We start from the raw sequence: 18723 nt of genomic DNA on the forward strand, positions 1-18723 counted from the left end.
GTATCACTTTGCTGCTGCTGCTCCCATCTCCACACTATGTCACCTTGCCACTCTGTGGTCTCCTGCTTCTGCTGCCATCTCTACACTATGTCAGCTTGCCACTCTGGTCTGATCATGCTGCTGCTGCCATCCCCACACTATGTCACATTGCCACTCTGTGATCTCCTGATTCTGCTGCCATATCCACATTATGTCACCTTGCCACTCTGTGGTATTCTGCTGCTGCTACTGCCATCTCCACACTATGTCACCTTGCCACTTTCTGGTCTCCTCATGCTGCTTCCATATCCAAATTATGTCACGTTGCCACTCTGTGGAATTCTGCTGCTACTACTGCTTCTGCCATATCCACATTATGTCACCTTGCCACTCTGTGGTCCCCTGATGCTGCTGCTGCCATCTCCACACTATGTCACCTTGCCACTCTGTGGTATCCTGATGCTGCTGCTGCCATCTCCACACTATGTCACCTTGCCACTCTGTTTTCTCCTCCTGCTGCTTCCATATCCACATTATGTCACTTTGCCATTCTGTGGTATCCTCCTGCTGCTACTGCCATATCCACATTATGTCACCTTGCCACTCTGTGGTTTCCTCCTGCTGCTGCCATATCCACACTATGTCACCTTGCCACTCTGTGGTCTCCTGATGCTGATACCATATCCACATTATGTCACCTTGCACTCTGAGGTATCCTGAAGCTGCTGCCACCTCCACACTATATCACCTTGCACTCTGTGGTATCCCCCTGCTGCTGCCAACTCCACACTATGTCACCTTGCCACTCTGTGGTCTTCTGCTGCTGCTGCCATCTCCACACTGTCATCTTGTCACTCTGTGATCTGATTATGCTGCTGCTGACATCTCCACAATATGTCACCCTGCCACTCTGTGGTCTCCTCCTGCTGCTGCTGCTATATCCACACTATGAAAGAAAAGTTTAAGAGACGCACAGGACTGAGGAAAAATAAGGAGGAGGTGCTACCAGTAAAAGAGGATCCGCCCTTCCTCTAAAAGTGAATAAATAATGGTAAAAAGTATACTGGGCACACTCACTTATGCAGAATCATACATTTTATTAATAGACATATAAAATAGAATACAGTCAATTATTCTAAAAACGCATATAAAAATACAATCAAACAGTATATGAGCACATTAGTACAATAAAACCATTATTCAGTAAAATGGGATAAATAGATATTAAGTTGTTGGCAATAAATACAAATAGATTGAAGGGTGTAGCCAGCCGTGATGGGGCTGAGGATGGAAAATGGTCAGTCCATATAGTGAAATAACTGGATATCCCAACTGGTGGCTTGCGCTAGTTATATGACTAGCCTCACAAAGTCATATATAATTCACAGTCCCGACTCGTTAGAGGAGAGTAATATTACTGTGGTCAAAGCAATTGACTTAGGTGAGTATACTCGCGGCGTCCCGCTTATACTCACTGTGCAGTGCGGTTCTTTGTGCTGGTTACTTGGAGATCAATACCGTTCTCGGCTACTCCTGCAGCGGCTGGATGATGCTGTGCCTTTTTGCCGTGTCCTTACAGTCCTCTGGCTACTGCTCCGTGGTGGCAAGGAGCCGGTCAGCACTGGGGCTCACAAATGCTTTTTCCCCACGTCGGCTGGTATGCGACACACTCCTCGTGTGTTTGCGCTTGTAGCCGCCGGCGTGTCAGGGTTTGGTGAGATACGGAATTTTCAAAGGGTTTGAATTACCGCACGGCTTTGGATAATTCCAGCACGTCCTTCTTGGGGTTGCTCCGGGGGTCTCTTTACCAAACGTGTTTCGGGGTACTTGCCCCTTCTTCAGTGGTAGTGACTCCCCCACAAATGTCTGCTTTTATAATGTCATACAAATTGTAATTATTCAAACACATGGTGATCCTCCTCATTTTACTCAAAGCCTGACACGGAGTAAAATCCATTCCATTCAGTTCCACCCAATTATCCACAGTAAAACTTGAAATCCAACTAACATTCTACTTAATGCACGTTAATATTCGCCGGTTCCTATATATAATACATTCCTGTATATGATTATTATGTTTGTTTCATTTCTTTTGTTTTCCATCAGACAGATTTATATATTTCATTAAATCCATTTATTTTCAAAAAATCCCTTGCGATATCTGTGAGGTATTAATAAATAGCCAGGGGATTATAAATAGCAATTTGAATAGCGGTCATTCTTTATTATCCCCTATCATTTTCATGTAACTGCAATATATAGATAATAAAAAAATAAAAAAAAAAAAATGATAACAATACACCAAAAGTGGGATGACCCTGGTCATTCCCAGAGATTGGGGCGTTAACCCCCTAGTAGCCAAATGTAGTAGTGGTTTCATGTTACTTCATTTTATCTTCCATATCCCACTGTTACGATCCCACTGACCTCCACCCAACATCTTATTCCCTGAGTTGGGGAAGTTTCAATCCACCCTGTTTTCCAAATGATGAAGAAGAATGGAAGTATTTTTAGTTAAATTAATTAATAAATTATATTTAAAAAAAAATAAATATTAAAGTCTTTTTTCGTTGGGAATGATGTATATGGTCCCCATAGGAAATCGTAACAGTGGGATATGGAAGATAAAATGAAGTAACATGAAACCACTACTACATTTGGCTACTAGGGGGTTAACGCCCCAATCTCTGGGAATGACCAGGGTCATCCCACTTTTGGTGTATTTTTATCATTTTTATTATTTTTTTTATTTATTTTTTTATTATCTATATTTTGCAGTTACATGAAAATGACAGGGGATAATAAAGAATGACCGCTATTCAAATTGCTATTTATAATCCCCTGGCTATTTATTAATACCGCACAGATACCGCAAGGGATTTTTTGAAAATAAATGGATTTAATGAAATATATAAATCTGTCTGATGGAAAACAAAAGAAATGAAGCAAACATAATAATCATATACAGGAATGTATTATATATAGGAACCGGCGAATATTAACGTGCATTAATTAGAATGTTAGTTGGATTTCAAGTTTTACTGTGGATAATTGGGTGGAACTGAATGGAATGGATTTTACTCCGTATCAGGCTTTGAGTAAAATGAGGAGGATCACCATGTGTTTGAATAATTACAATTTGTATGACATTATAAAAGCAGACATTTGTGGGGGAGTCACTACCACTGAAGAAGGGGCAAGTACCCCGAAACGCGTTTGGTAAAGAGACCCCCGGAGCAACCCCAAGAAGGACGTGCTGGAATTATCCAAAGCCGTGCGGTAATTCAAACCCTTTGAAAATTCCGTATCTCACCAAACCCTGACACGCCGGCTGCTACAAGCGCAAACACACGAGGAGTGTGTCGCATACCAGCCGACGTGGGAAAAAAGCATTTGTGAGCCCCAGTGCTGACCGGCTCCTTGTCACCACGGAGCGGTAGCCAGAGGACTGTAAGGACACGGCAAAAAGGCACAGCATCATCCAGCCGCTGCAGGAGTAGCCGAGAACGGTATTGATCTCCAAATAACCAGCACAAAGAACCGCACTGCACAGTGAGTATAAGCGGGACGCCGCGAGTATACTCACCTAAGTCAATTGCTTTGACCACAGTAATATTACTCTCCTCTAACGAGTCGGGACTGTGAATTATATATGACTTTGTGAGGCTAGTCATATAACTAGCACAAGCCACCAGTTGGGATATCCAGTTATTTCACTATATGGACTGACCATTTTCCATCCTCAGCCCCATCACGGCTGGCTACACCCTTTAATCTATTTGTATTTATTGCCAACAACTTAATATCTATTTATCCCATTTTACTGAATAAGGGTTTTATTGTACTAATGTGCTCATATACTGTTTGATTGTATTTTTATATGCGTTTTTAGAATAATTGACTGTATTCTATTTTATATGTCTATTAATAAAATGTATGATTCTGCATAAGTGAGTGTGCCCAGTATACTTTTTACCATTATATCCACACTATGTCACCTTGCCACTCTGTGGTCTCCTGATGCTGCTACTATATCCACATTATGTCACCTTGCCACTCTGTGGACTACTGATAATGCTGCTACTGCCATCTCCACACTATGTCCCATGCCACTCTGTGGTATTCTGATGCTGCTGCCATCTCCACACTATGTCACCTTGCCACTCTTTCGTATCCACCTGCTGCTGCCATTTCCACATTACGTCACCTTGCCACTCTGTTGTCCCCTGATGCTGCTGCTGCCATCTCCACGCTCACTCTGTGGTTTCTTCCTGCTGCTGCTGCCATCTCCACACTATCTCACTTTGCCACTCTCTGGTCTCCTAATGATTCTGCCATCTCCACACTATGTCACCTTGCCACTCTGTGGTCTCCTGTTTTTGCTGCCATCTCCACACTTTGTCATCTTGCCACTCTGTGGTCTCCTCATGCTGCTGCCATCTCCACACTATGTAACCTTGCCACTCTGTGGTCTGATGATGATACTGCCATCTCCACAGTAAGTCACCTGTCCACTCTGTGGTATCCTCCCGCTGCTGCTGCCATATCCATATTATGTCACCTTGCCAATCTGTGGTATCCTCCTGCTACTACTGCTGCTGCAATATATCCACATTATGTCACCTTGCCACTCTGTGGTCCCCTGATGCTGCTGCTGCTATCTCCACACTATGTCACCTTGCCACTCTGTGGTATCCTGATGCTGCTGCTGTTGCCTCCACACTATGTCACCTTGCCACTCTGCGGTATCCACCTGCTGCTGCTATCTCCACACTATATCACCTTGCCACTTTGTGGTCTCCTGCTTCCGCTGCCATCTCCACACTATGTCTGTCACCGCCAGTTCTGTGAGAAGATCTGGCAGATGTTCTTCTCCAACTCTTGTATGATGTTCTTTGTTTTGGTTTCACTTTCTCATCTCCTTTCCTTCTGCCAGGTGTCACATATTTTGACTAATCATCTTCCTTTATAATCCCTCCCATACTGCCTCACTTTGCGGTTTATACTACTTCCTGGATGAGGTGTTCACTGCTGGAGGCTGCTTCTGATTTTTGTTCAGATAAGTCATTTACTTTATTGTGTTTCCTTGCTGGCTTGATTCTAGGTGACCCTGACTCCGTCCATATTAAGTGCAGGGAGCCGGTGGTCGTGTCCCCTCACTATTATAGGGTTTTCAGGTGTCACACAGTATTAGGTACGCGGGCATGCAATCGTCTACCATACAGACCCTTGCATGTGCATAGCAGTCAGGGAGAGCTCTTAGGGTTTTATAGGGCTCACCTATAAGCTCCTTAGTTTGGGATAAAGCCAGTTACTAGTTTATTTATATGTTCCAGCTATCTGCTAACTTCATCCTTGACAGCCTGCTGGTGAGCTGACCCTGTAAAACATTATATGCGAGGGCCTGCAGTTGAGCTGACTCTGTAAAACCTTATATGCGAGGGCCTGCAGTTGAACTGACCCTGTTAAACATTGTAGGTGAGGGCCTGCTGGTGAACTGACACTGTAAAAAATGATATGCGAGGGCAGACCTGACCCTGTAAAACATTATATGCGAGGGCCTGGAGGTGAGCTGACCCTGAAAAACATTATATGCGAGGGCCTGCAGTTGAGCTGACTCTGTAAAAGATTATATGCGAGGGCCTGCAGTTGAGCTGACCCTGTAAAACATTAAATGCGAGGGCCTGCAGTTGAGCTGACCCTGTAAAACATTAAATGCGAGGGCCTGCAGTTGAGCTGACCCTGTAAAACATATGCGAGGGCCTGCAGGTGAGCTGACCCTGTAAAACATTATATGCGAGGGCCTGCAGTTGAGCCAACCCTGTAAAACATTATATGCGAGGGCCTGCTGGTGAGCTGATGTTGTAAAACATTATATGCGAGTGCATGCTGTTCAAATGACGATCTAAAACATTATATGCGAGTGCATGCTGTACAGCTAATGCTCTTAAACATTATTTTCAAGTGCATGTTGTTCAGCTGGCGCTCTAAAACATTATTTGTGAGTGCCTTCAGGTGGGCTGACGATCTAAAACATTATATGCGAGTGCATGCTGTTTAGCTGACCCTATAAAAAAATTTGTTGAGGGCCTGCAGTTGAGCTGACCCTATAAAAAAAATTAGAGTGGAGGGAATATATACAGGGTGGGCCATTTATATGGATACACCTTAATAAAATGGGAATAGTTGGTGATATTAACTTCCTGTTAGTGGCATATTAATATATGTGAGGGGAGAAATGCAGTAACCGGGTCATTGCAGCAGATTTCAATGCAAGACACCCTACGAGACCACCCATCTCCCATGCTACAGTTATCAAACTGCTTGGTAAGTTTCGTGAAACTGGTTCAGTGTTGGATTTGCCAAAATGTGGACGCATGAAATCTGTCTCTAATGAAGAAACATCAGTGGCTGTCCTAGCTTCATTCAGCAAGAGCCCCCAGCGTAGCACTCGTCGCATGTCACTGGAGAGTGGCATTAGTCGAACATACCTTTGGCGGATATTAGCTACTCACAAATGGCACCCTTACAAACTCCAGCTACTGCAGCATCTCAACGAGGATGACCCAGATCGGCTCACTGAATTTGCAGAATGGCCAAACAAAAATTGGAACAGGACCCTCAGTTTACGCAGAAGATTTTGTTCAGTAATGAGGCAAACTTTTATGTGAATGGTGAAGTTAACAAACAAAACCACCGCTATTGGTCTGACACTAAACCACATTGGATAGATCCCTCCAAGACTGTTGAAAAAAAACAAACGTTTATACTGGGGACCGCAGAACTGCCCGAACCGCTCAAATTGATCAACTATAATCAGGTACCGCCGGATCTGACATTGTTAGCCATGTGGGACGCCACTGTGTGCTCAAGTCAGATGGCAATTGAACTATATTGAGAGGTGTATTCCATTCAGTGAACATATGCCGAATATGTCTAAATAATCGAATTGAATTTATCGAATATGAACTTTGTCTAGACAATTATTAAAAAAAACATTGAGCACTTTATCGGCGAACATTTTACCGATTTTTATTAAATCTAATTTTAATCGATAATATTTAATTCCAAAGGTTTTATATGCCATTGTAGACATCTTTAGTATCCTCTATCTTTGCATAGCATATCTATCTATATCTCATGTTTAGATTTATTGATGCGTCTTTTATCTTGAATTGTTTTTATTAATTAGTTGTTTTAGTATTGTATATTTTAATTGTTGAATCTGCATCAGGTGTAATAAATATTGTCACCATTACCTATTTGTGTCCGTATCTCTGTTAGGCCCAGGTGGAGAGTGCTCAGCCTTTCTATCTTTTACATTTTTACCTTCTATGACTGGGTCAGTCATTCAGGCTTAGTAGCACCCACTCCATAGCTATAAACAGAGTGAGCCACCATATCCTTGTATATCCTTTCTTAGTACACAGAGCTTTTAGAGAGAAATTGAATAACTGGCCTAAAATAGGTCCTAGAGAATACTTCAGACTCCAAGAGTACAGTGACTTCCTGCAAGCATGCAGCAACGCCATCCCACACGTTCAAGGACTGGAAGTACTGAACGACTATCTAGAAAACCACAGGATGCTAACTAAGCTACCTGAAGAAGTGGCTTCTAGATGGAATTGCTATGTGACTGAACAGTTAGATCTAGGTAAGAACTTCCCAAGTTTTAAAGAGTTCTCTGAGTTTGTCAATAAGGAAGCACGGATAGCATGTAATCCAGTAACATCATCTTACGTCTTAAAATCCTTAGAAGAAAGGCTTGCAAGAGAGATAAGACATGCAAGAGTACCTAGCTTTGCAACCAACACAGCAGCTAAAGGTCCAGTCACTACTGGGATCAGTAGAGAGACAGAACCGACAAATCTTCAGACTACCTTCAAGTGTATGTTCTGTGGAGAGAACCACTCCATACATAAGTGCCAACAATTAAAGGTGAAGTCCCCAGAAGAAAATAAAAAATTTGTACTGGATAACCAACTGTGTTTTGGATGTCTAAGAAAAGGCCATGTTACTAAGGAATATAAGAAAAAGGCCACATACAGCGTTTGCAAAGGACGCCATTCTACACCACTACATAAAGAACATCGAAAAAAAGATCAATCCTCAATACCTAAAGATACTGAGGAAGAAAAGAAAGTAGCGGTATTCTCTTGCAGATTGAGGGAAGGAGAAAGCAACGGCACATCAATGGTTGTACCAATGTGCATTTTAAATCCTAAAAGGAGGAACAAGAAGGAGTACGCCTATGTGCTACTGGATGCCCAGAGTGATGTCACCTTCATTGATCAAGAAATCTGCAAGAAATTGCAAGTGGCTACAGAACCAGTGAAGCTCAAACTCACCACAATGACGGGGAGAGACATATTAGTGAACAGTCAAAGGGTCAAAGGAATGAGAGTTAGAGGACTTTATTTAAACTGCACATTAGATCTACCTCCAGCGTATACAAAACATGATATACCTCTAGATCGAGATCGCATACCTACCTGTGAAACAGCCAATGAATGGGAGCACTTATCTGTCATATCTCATGAAATGTCCCCGCTGAAGGAGTTTGGTGTTAGACTGTTGATAGGCTATGATTGTCCCGAAGCCTTGGTACCACGAAAGATGATCACAGGAGGAAAGGGTGAACCCTACTCTGTTCAAACTATCTAGGATGGGGTGTTGTTGGAGGAAAACAGCAGATTGCAAACTCAAGACAGGGGACAGGTTTGTGTCATCAAATATCTGTCCAAGAGTTACCAACTGTAAGTCCAGCAAAAGAAATCAAGATCCTTGAATCCGACTTTGCAGTCATAAGTAGGGATGAGCGAACCCGAACTGTATAGTTCGGGTTCGTACCGAATTTTGGGGTGTCCGTGACACGGACCCGAACCCGAACATTTTCGTAAAAGTCCGGGTTCGGGGTTCAGCGCTTTCTTGGTGCTTTTTGAAAGGCTGCAAAGCAGCCAATCAACAAGCATCATACTACTTGCCCCAAGAGGCCATCACAGCCATGCCTACTATTGGCATGGCTGTGATTGGCCAGTGCAGCATGTGACCCAGCCTCTATATAAGCTTGGGTCACGTAGCGCTGCACGTCACTCTGCTGAGCTTAGTGTAGGGAGAGGTTGCAGCTGCGACGTTAGGGCGAGATTAGGCAGTGATTAACTCCTCCAAAAGACTTCATTCAGTGGTCGATCTACAGCTGTGGATCATTGAACTGCTGCTATTCAATTGCTCACTGTTTTTAGGCTGCCCAGAGCATTTTTAATTCACTTTTTTCTGGGTTGATCGGCGGCCATTTTGTGTCTTGTGGTGCGCCAGCACAAGCTGCCACCAAGTACATTTAACCATCAATAGTGTGGTTATTTTTTGCTATATCCTACATCAGGGTCAAGCTGAGCCTGTCACCAAGTGCATTTAACCATCAATAGTGTGGTTATTTTTTGGCCATATACTACATCAGGGGCAAGCTGAGCCTGTCACGAAGTGCATTTAACCATCAATAGTGTGGTTATTTTTTGGCTATATCCTACATCAGGGTCAAGCTGAGCCTGTCACTAAGTTATTCTCAATAACTTCACACACACGCTACTGTGCAATTCCAAGTCTAATTCTGTGTGTAAACCTATACCTGTCACCCAGCGCCTAAAAAATAGGCCTCAAATTTATATTCATCCAAATCTGTCATTATTGCTTTAGCTGGTCAAGTTATTTAGTGTCCGTTAAAGCACAGTTTTTGTTCTGGGTTGAAATACAATTCCCAATTTTGCAATTCTCTAAATTAGTAGTTTCTGCTGTATCAGGCCTACTTTAAATCTATCCCTAAAAGGGTATATAAGATTCAAGGTGCAGATAGGGTTATTCTCAATAACTTTACACACACGCTACTGTTCAATTCCAAGTCTAATTCTGTGTGTAAACGTATACCTGTCACCCAGCGCCTAAAAAATAGGCCTCAAATTTATATTCATCCAAATCTGTCATTATTGCTTTAGCTGGTCAAGTTATTTAGTGTCCGTCAAAGCACAGTTTTTGTTCTGGGTTGAAATACAATTCCCAATTTTGCAATTCTCAAAATTAGTGGTTTCTGCTGTATCAGGCCTACTTTAAATCTATCCCTAAAAGGGTATATTAGATTTAAGGTGCTGATAGGGTAATTCTCAATAACTTCACACACACGCTACTGTGCAGATCCAAGTTTAATTCTGTCCGTAAACGTATACCTGTCACCCAGCGCCTAAATAATAGGCCTCAAATTTATATTCAGCTAAATCTGTCATTACTGCTGTGCCTGTAATAGTGTAATACGGTACCTAAATAGATAACCAGATAGTGTTAGGTGTCTGTAAAAAAAGGCCTGAATTTGAATTCAATACATTGGGCCAAATAATATTTTTCTTATTGTGGTGAACGGTAACAATGAGGAAAACATCTAGTAAGGGACGCGGACATGGTCTGGGTGGTGTTAGTGGACCCTCTGGTGCTGGGAGAGGACGTGGCCGTTCTGCCACAGCCACACGTCCTAGTGTACCAACTACCTCAGGGCCCAGTAGCCGCCAGAATTTACAGGGATATTTGGTGGGGCCCAATGCCGTTCTAAGGATGGTGTGGCCTGAGCAGGTACAGGCATTAGTCAATTGGGTGGCCGACAGTGGATCCAGCACGTTCACATTATCTCCCACCTAATCTTCTGCAGAAAGCGCACAGATGGCGCATGAAAACCAAGCCCATCAGTCTGTCACATCACCCCCATGCATATCAGGGAAACTGTCTGAGCCTCAAGTTATGCAGCAGTCTCTTATGCTGTTTGAAGACTCTGCTGCCAGGGTTTCCCAAGGGCATCCACCTACACCTTCCCCAGCGGTGGAAGACATAGAATGCACTAACGCACAATTACTTATGTTTCCTGATGATGAGGACATGGGAATACCACCTCAGCACTTCTCTGATGATGACGAAACACAGGTGCCAACTGCTGCGTCTTTCTGCAGTGTGCAGACTGAACAGGAGGTCAGGGATCAAGACTGGGTGGAAGACGATGCAGGGGACGATGAGGTCCTAGACCCCACATGGAATGAAGGTCGTGCCACTGACTTTCACAGTTCAGAGGAAGAGGCAGTGGTGAGACCGAGCCAACAGCGTAGCAAAAGAGGGAGCAGTGGGCAAAAGCAGAACACCCGCCGCCAAGAGACTCCGCCTTCTACTGACCGCCGCCATCTGGGACCGAGCACCCCAAAGGCAGCTTCAAGGAGTTCCCTGGCATGGCACTTCTTCAAACAATGTGCTGACGACAAGACCCGAGTGGTTTGCACGCTGTGCCATCAGAGCCTGAAGCGAGGCATTAACGTTCTGAACCTTAGCACAACCTGCATGACCAGGCACCTGCATGCAAAGCATGAACTGCAGTGGAGTAAACACCTTAAAAACAAGGAAGTCACTCAGGCTCCCCCTGCTGCCTCTTCTGCTGCTGCCGCCTCGGCCTCTTCTGCTGCTGCCGCCGCCTCGGCCTCTTCTGCCGCCGCCGCCTCAGCCTCTTCCTCCGCCTCTGGAGGAACGTTGGCACCTGCCGCCCAGCAAACATGTTATGTACCACCAACACCACCACCTGCGTCACCAAGCATCCCAACCATGTCACACGGCAGCGTTCAGCTCTCCATCTCACAAACATTTGAGAGAAAGCGTAAATTCCCACCTAGCCACCCTCGATCCCTGGCCCTGAATGCCAGCATTTCTAAACTACTGGCCTATGAAATGCTGTCATTTAGGCTGGTGGACACAGACAGCTTCAAACAGCTCATGTCGCTTGCTGTCCCACAGTATGTTGTTCCCAGCCGGCACTACTTCTCCAAGAGAGCCGTGCCTTCCCTGCACAACCAAGTATCCGATAAAATCAAGTGTGCACTGCGCAACGCCATCTGTGGCAAGGTCCACCTAACCACAGATACGTGGACCAGTAAGCACAGCCAGGGACGCTATATCTCCCTAACTGCACACTGGGTAAATGTAGTGGCGGCTGGGCCCCAGGCGGAGAGCTGTTTGGCGCACGTCCTTCCGCTGCCAAGGATCGCAGGGCAACATTCTTTGCCTCCTGTCTCATCCTCCTCCTACTCAGCTTCCTCCTCCTCTTCTTCCACCTGCTCATCCAGTCAGCCACACACCTTCACCACCAACTTCAGCACAGCCCGGGGTAAACGTCAGCAGGCCATTCTGAAACTCATATGTTTGGGGGACAGGCCCCACACCGCACAGGAGTTGTGGCGGGGTATAGAACAACAGACCGACGAGTGGTTGCTGCCGGTGAGCCTCAAGCCCGGCCTGGTGGTGTGCGATAATGGGCGAAATCTCGTTGCAGCTCTGGGACTAGCCGGTTTGACGCACATCCCTTGCCTGGCGCATGTGCTGAATTTGGTGGTGCAGAAGTTCATTCGCAACTACCCCGACATGTCAGAGCTGCTGCATAAAGTGCGGGCCGTCTGTTCGCGCTTCCGGCGTTCACATCCTGCCGCTGCTCTCCTGTCTGCGCTACAGCGTAACTTCGGCCTTCCCGCTCACCGCCTCATATGCGACGTGCCCACCAGGTGGAACTCCACCTTGCACTTGCTGGACAGATTGTGCAAGTAGCAGCAGGCCATAGTGGAGTTTCAGCTGCAGCACGCACGGGTCAGTCGCACTGCGGAACAGCACCACTACACCACCAATGATTGGGCCTCCATGAGAGACCTGTGTGCCTTGTTGTGCTGTTTCGAGTACTCCACCAACATGGCCAGTGGCGATGATGCCATTATCAGCGTTACAATACCACTTCTATGTCTCCTTGAGAAAACACTTAGGCCGATGATGGAAGAGGAGGTGGCCCAGGAGGAGGAGGAGGAAGAGGGGTCATTTTTAGCACTCGAAGTGACTCAGAGGGAGGTTTTTTGCAACAGCAGAGGCCAGGTACAAATGTGGCCAGACAGGGCCCACTACTGGAGGACGAGGAGGACGATGATGAGGAGGAGGTGGAGGAGGATGAGGATGAAGCATGTTCACAGCGGGGTGGCACCCAACGCAGCTCGGGCCCATCACTGGTGCGTGTCTGGGGGGAAACGCAGGACGATGACGATACGCCTCCCACAGAGGACAGCTTGTCCTTACCTCTGGGCAGCCTGGCACACATGAGCGACTACATGCTGCAGTGCCTGCGCAACGACAGCAGAGTTGCCCACATTTTAACGGGTGCGGACTACTGGGGTGCCACCCTGCTGGATCCACGGTACAAAGACAATGTGCCCACCTTACTTCCTGCACTGGAGCGTTATAGTAAGATGCACGAGTACAAGCGCACGTTGGTAGACGCGCTACTGAGAGCATTCCAAAATGTAACAGGGGAACAAGTGGAAGCCCAAGGCGAAGGCAGAGGAGGAGCAAGAGGTCGCCAACGCAGCTGTGTCACGGCCAGCTCCTCTGAGGGCAGGGTTAGCATGGCAGAGATGTGGAAAAGTTTTGTCACCACGCCACAGCTAACTGCACCACCACCTGATACGGAACGTGTTAGCAGGAGGCAACATTTCACTAACATGGTGGAACAGTACCTGTGCACACCCCTCCACGTACAAACTGATGGTTCGGCCCCATTCAACTTCTGGGTCTCCAAATTGTCCACGTGGCCAGAGCTAGCCTTTTATGCCTTGGAGGTGCTGGCCTGCCCGGCGGCCAGCGTTTGGTCTGAACGTGTATTCAGCACGGCAGGGGGCGTCATTACAGACAAACGCAGCCGCCTGTCTACAGCCAATGTGGACAAGCTAACGTTCATAAAAATGAACCAGGCATGGATCCCACAGGACCTGTCCATCCCTTGTGCAGATTAGACATTAACTGCCTCCCCTTAACCATATATTATTGTACTCCAGGGCACTTCCTCATTCAATCCTATTTTTATTTTCATTTTACCATTATATTGCGGGGCAACCCAAAGTTGAATGAACCTCTCCTCTGTCTGGGTGCCGGGGCCTAAAAATATCTGACAGTGGCCTGTTCCAGTGGTGGGTGACATGAAGCCTGATTCTCTGCTATGACATGAAGACTGATTCTCTGCTGACATGAAGCCTGAATCTCTGTTATGGGACCTCTCTCCTCTGTCTGGGTGCCGGGGCCTAAATATATGACAATGGACTGTTCCAGTGGTGGGTGACGTGAAGCCTGATTCTCTGCTATGACATGAAGACTGATTCTCTGCTGAGTCGCTTACATGAAGCCTGAATCTCTGTTATGGGACCTCTCTCCTCTGTCTGGGTGCCGGGGCCTAAAAATATCTGACAGTGGCCTGTTCCAGTGGTGGATGACATGAAGCCTGATTCTCTGCTATGACATGAAGACTGATTCTCTGCTGAGTCGCTGACATGAAGCCTGAATCTCTGTTATGGGACCTCTCTCCTCTGTCTGGGTGCCGGGGCCTAAAAATATCTGACAGTGGCCTGTTCCAGTGGTGGGTGACATGAAGCCTGATTCTCTGATATGACATGAAGACTGATTCTCTGCTGAGTCGCTAACATGAAGCCAGATTCTATGTTATGGGACCTATCTCCTCTGTCTGGGTGCCTGGGCCTAAATTATATGACAATGGACTGTTCCAATGTTGGGTGACGTGAAGCAATATTCTCTGCTATGACATGAAGACTGATTCTCTGCTGACATGAAGCCAGATTCTATGTTATGGGACCGCTCTCCTCTGTCTGGGTGCCGGGGCCTATAAATATCTGACAGTGGCCTGTTCCAGTGGCGGGTGACATGAAGCCTGATTCTCTGCTATGACATGAAGACTGATTCTCTGCTGACATGAAGCCAGATTCTATGTTATGGGACCTCTCTCCTCTGTCTGGGTGCCGGGGCCTAAATTATATGACAAAGGACTGTTCCAATATTGGGTGACGTGAAGCATGATTCTCTGCTATGACATGAAGACTGATTCTCTGCTGACATGAAGCCTGAATCTCTGCTATGGGACTTCTCTCCTCTGCCTGGGTGTTTGGGCCTAAAGATCTGACAATGGACTGTTCCAGTTTTGGGTGACGTGAAGCCTGATTATCTGCTATGACATAAAGACTGATTCTCTGCTGACATGAAGCCTGATTCTCTGCTATGGGACCTCTCTTCAATTGATATTGGTTAATTTTTATTTATTTTATTTTTATTTTAATTCATTTCCCTATCCACATTTGTTTGCAGGGGATTTAACTACATTTTGCTTTAGAGAAGTTCGAATACCCAGATGTTTTGTACACATGTGGCAGGGGTAACACTCAAACCCTTAACTCAAATTTCATCATCTCATCGCGTTATCTTGAAACAAAAGCCATTGAAAAGCAATTGCTTAATGCGTTCAGTTAACGTTAGTTTAGTTAACACATCTCATAAAGCATGGGTCTTAACCCTACTACATCCATATCTCATGATTTCGGAAAGTACAAGAAAATAGAACATCATTTTTCAGATGCCAGTAGTTATGGTTATGGTCAGTGCTCCTACATCAGAGTAATAGGAGAAGAAAAGATACACTGTGCCCTCGTTATGGGGGAGGCCAGAGTTTCACCTACCAGTATTCAGACAATACCAAGACTTGAACTGCCAGCAGCCATAGTTTCAGCATCAGTAAGCAAGTTTCTAAGAGAAGAATTGAAATTGAAAATAGATGAAGAATATTTTTGGACAGACTCACAAGCTGACCTAGGATACATAAACAACGAAGCTCGAAGATTCCATATTGTTGTCACCAACAGAGTTGAGAAAATTCGGGAAATAACAAATCCAGAACATTGGCAACACATTGACACGAAGCATAACTCAGCAGATCATGCTTCAGGAGGCCTGAATGTTACAAAACTGAAAAATTCAAACTCGTTCACTGGTCAAGAGTTCCTTCGGGAAAAGGAAATCACGCCCAGTAAAGATTACACAGAATTGTCTATGTGTGATCCAGAAGTAGAAGCTGTAAAAACATTGAGCACTGCTGCCAAGTGTCAAGATGACATACTTGAAAGACTAGCCAGATGTTCAAAATGGAATACGGTCATAAACGTTGTAGCTCGAATTCAACGTTTGAATCAGAAAGAAGGAATTGTTGAATGTAGAAGAAAGAATGAAAGCTAAAGAAACAGTCATAAGACTCATTCAACAGAGATTCTACAATGAAGAGTTGAAGAGACTTAGTCAAGAACCTAAAAGGCTTCCACACAACCAGCCATTGTACAAGCTTAATCTTGTTCTGCAGGATGGTATACTGAAGGTGGGAGGGAGACTGGAAAATGCATTGTTACCTAGCAGAGTGAAGCATCTAGCAATTCTACCCAAAAACTCTACCTTCACAAGATCGATTATTGATCACTACCACAACATATCCTTGCATCAAGGAAGAAGCTTTACCCAGAGGTGTTTTAGAGAAGGCGTTTACTGGATTGTGAAAGGAAGCAAAGTTATAGCAAAGTATGTAAGTAAATGTGTAGTCTGCAGAAAGGCACGTAGACCTACAAAAGAACAAAGAATGGCAGATTTACGAGCAGATTTTGTAAACCCATCACCACCATTTCTATCTAGCCGAATAGATTGTTTTGGCCCATTCATCGCCAAACAGAACCGCAAGGAGTACAAGAGATATGGACTAATATTTGCATGTCTAAGCTCCAGAGCTATTCACCTGGAAATGCTAGAGGATATGTCAACTGACACATTCTCAAAGCCTTGAGATGTTTCATAGTCATTAGAGGTAATGTCAGAGATGTTATATCTGACCAAGGATCTAAATTTGTCGCAGCAAAGAATGAATTGAAGAAAGCGCTAAAAGAGATTGATAAAGAAAAAGTAACTATTTGTCCGAGAAACAATGTGATTTTTATATGAATGGTCCAAATGCAGGAAGAGTTTGGGAAACACAAATCAGAACTGTGAGAAATGTGTTAGGTTCAGTGTTGAAAAAGAATGCCGGAAGAATAGATGATGCTTCACTTAGGACCCTATTCTATAAAGTAATGTATAGACATTAGTTTATAGAATAGGGTCCTAAGTGAAGCATCAGTCGTCCACTTACAGTTGATAACATCAACGATCCAACAAGTTTGGACCCTTTAACTCCCAACCATCTACTTCACCTTAAGTCTGATTACATACAGCCACCAACTGGCAAGTTCACTAAAGAGAATTTATACGCTAAAAGGAGATGGCGAAGAGTTCAATATCTATCAGAACAGTTTTGGAATAGATGGAGGAAAGAGTACTTAGCCAATCTTATGCTAAGAAGTAAATGGCAAACACCCAGAAGAAATGTCCAAGTTGGTGACATAGTGTTGATGTTCCTGGAGGGATACACCAAATGGAAAACAATTTAGGAAAACTACAGGAATGGTCAAAAATCTGGCAACTAAAATATAATGTTGATAAGTGCAAGATAATGCACCTGGGGCGTAAAAACCCAAGAGCAGAATATAAAATTAGTGATACAGTCCTAACCTCAGTATCTGAGGAAAGGGATTTAGGGGTCATTATTTCAGAAGACTTAAAGTTAGGCAGACAATGTCATAGAGCAGCAGGAAATGCTAGCAGAATGCTTGGGTGTATAGCGAGAGGAATTACCAGTAGAAAGAGGGAGGTGCTCATGCCGCTCTACAGAGCACTAGTGAGACCTCATTTGGAGTATTGTGCTCGCTACTGGAGACCATATGTCCAGAAGGATATTGATACTTTGGAAAGAGTTCAGAGAAAAGCTACTAAGCTGGTACATGGATTGCAGGATAAAACTTACCAGGAAAGATTAAAGGACCTTAACATGTTAAGCTTGGAAGAAAGACGAGACAGAGGGGATATGATAGAAACTTTTAAATACATAAAGGGAATCAACAAGGTAAAAGAGGAGAGAATTTTTAAAAGAAGAAAAACTGCTACAAGAGGACATAGTTTTAACCCCTTAAGGACCGGGCTCATTTTCACCTTAAGGACCAGGCCATTTTTTGGAAATCTGACCAGTGTCACTTTAAGTGCTCATAACTTTAAAACGCTTTGACTTACCCAGGCCGTTCTGAGATTGTTTTTTCGTCACATATTGTACTTCATGTCACTGCTAAAATTGGGTCAAAAAATTTAATTTTTTTGCATAAAAAAATACAATTTTTACCAAAAATTTTGAAAAATTAGCAAATTTCAAACTTTCAGTTTCTCTACTTCTGTAATACATAGTAATACCCCCAAAAATTATGATGATTTTACATTCCCCATATGTCTACTTCATGTTTGAATTGTTTTGGGAATGATATTTTATTTTTTGGGGATGTTACAAGGCTTAGAAGTTTAGAAGCAAATTTTGAAATTTTCAGAAATCTTCAAAATCCCACTTTTTATGGACCAGTTCAGGTTTGAAGTCACTTTGTGAGGCTTAGATAATAGAAACCTCCCAAAAATGACCCCATTCTAGAAACTACACCCCTCAAGGTATTCAAAACTGTTTTTTCAAACTTTATTAACCCTTTAGGTCTTCCACAAGAGTTAATGGCAGATGGAGAAACAATTTTGAAATTTCTATTTTTTGGAAAATTTTCCAATATAATCAATTTTTTCCAGGAGTAAAACAAGGGTTAACTGCCAAACAACACTCAAAATGGGTTGCCCTGATTCTGTAGTTTGCAAAAACACCCCATATGTGGTCGTAAACTACTGTTTGGCCGAACGGTAGCACATAGAAGGAGGGGAACACCATATGGGTTTTGGAAGGCAGATTTGGCAGGACTG

Source organism: Bufo bufo, chromosome 8, assembly GCF_905171765.1.
Source record: "Bufo bufo chromosome 8, aBufBuf1.1, whole genome shotgun sequence".
NCBI lineage: Eukaryota > Metazoa > Chordata > Amphibia > Anura > Bufonidae > Bufo > Bufo bufo.